The 1,547-nt window shown below is 47.4% G+C and overlaps 1 non-coding gene across 1 annotated transcript; it reads right to left on the minus strand.

The window, feature by feature from the left end:
• Positions 1-445: 445 nt before the first annotated feature.
• TRNAS-GGA (transfer RNA serine (anticodon GGA)) lies at positions 446-517 on the minus strand. Its single transcript has one exon. It is a non-coding gene; the product is annotated as a tRNA-Ser (tRNA).
• Between the last annotated feature and the right edge of the window lie 1,030 nt (positions 518-1,547).

A 1,547-nucleotide genomic window follows, 5' to 3' on the forward strand; every position in this document is an offset into this window, starting at 1 on the left:
GGTTTTCCTTGCCTCGACCCCTGCCTATTCCCTTCCCTCCTTCTTTCGCCCTCTTCCAGTCTTAAAAGCAAGCTCATTCGTTCCAGCAAAAGAACTCTCAGAAACAAGAAAGTCTCTATCTATCCTGAGATGGTTTGCAAAGAGTGTGGTCCGCTGTCTAAGTCCTCATGTTTTGTGTAACTGATGATAAGCAAGTTAAATTTCCTTTGGGGGACTGAATATAGAATGAAGCATCTGCTTCTTCTAGGGACACACACAAAAAATTTTTAAACCCTTCCTAGTCACAGGGTTTTTTTCAAAGAGACATTCTGTCGATCCCTTCTAATTATAATCTGAGTGAAACTCTTTGCGACCCCATGGACTGTAGCCTACCAGGCTCCTCCCTCCATGGGATTCTCCAGGCAAGAGTACTAGAGTGGGTTGCCATTTCCTTCTCCAGGGGATCTTCCCGACCCAGGGGTCGAACCTGGGTCTCCTGCATTCCAGGCAGACGCTTTAACCTCTGAGCCACCAGGGAAGTTCATTAATTTTATAGTTTTGTTGTTACCTGTACTTCTGTCTTGTTCATCTGCTTTGTGACGAGCCAGAAACCGCAACTTCAATCAGCGGTTCTGCTTTACCTGCCTCGTAGACTGCACGTCTCTGTACATTCTCTGAGGTTTCTACACCTAAAAAGCTTTGAAAACCAACTCATGACTCAAAGGCTGATTCCACCGTTAGTACCCATGTTTGATGACTCTCTCCGGATACCAGGAGTCCCGGTAGATGGTGTCATTCCCCACAGCCTCTCCGGGTTCAAGGTCAGAGATGGTGCTTCCCACCCGCTAGGCTGCACTTTCTCAACGATGGTTGACCTGAGCATACGTAGGGAGTAAGAAAGCATGTCATGTGGCCCAGGGACTTGGGTGAGGAGGGAATGTCACTCGCCTGTCTAAGAAAATTACATTCCATTTGTTCTCTTAGGCTTTTCAAGCAGCCTAGAATCCCCTCTGCATTAAACCTTCTAAATTTATCTCTCTTCTTCCCCATTCAGAGCTGCCTGACACTTGGCGCTGTCACAGCCTCTCTGAATTGAGGAATCCCACATTGCTCTGTATTTTTAGCCTTCCTTGCTTACGTTTTCATTTCAGACTCAAGCTGGGAGTTTCTCTCCTTCACAGTCTTAAATTGGTAAGAAGATCTGGATCTTCAGGCATGAGGTTTTAAGCCTGACAGTCTCTCTGAGTGAGACCTCTGCAGGGGAGCATGATAACCCTGCCATGTAGCTCAGGAAGCATGTGTTAGGCACCTACTGTTTACTCTGTGCAAGTCTCTGTTCTGGAACTCCAGAGGTCTCAAGAATGAATCTGAGGGACTTCCCTGGTGATCCAGTGGTTAAAAATCTGCCTTGCAGTGCAGGGGGCTCAGGTTTGAATCCCTGGTGGAGGAAACTAAGATCTCACATGCCTCGGAATAGCTAAGCCCATGTGCCCCAACTACTGAAGCCTGAGCACCAAAACCAGAGAGTCCAGGCACCTTAACGAAGGTCCCACATGATGCAACCAAGA

The sequence above is a fragment of the Ovis aries genome, chromosome 19, assembly GCF_016772045.2.
Source record: "Ovis aries strain OAR_USU_Benz2616 breed Rambouillet chromosome 19, ARS-UI_Ramb_v3.0, whole genome shotgun sequence".
Taxonomy (NCBI): domain Eukaryota; kingdom Metazoa; phylum Chordata; class Mammalia; order Artiodactyla; family Bovidae; genus Ovis; species Ovis aries.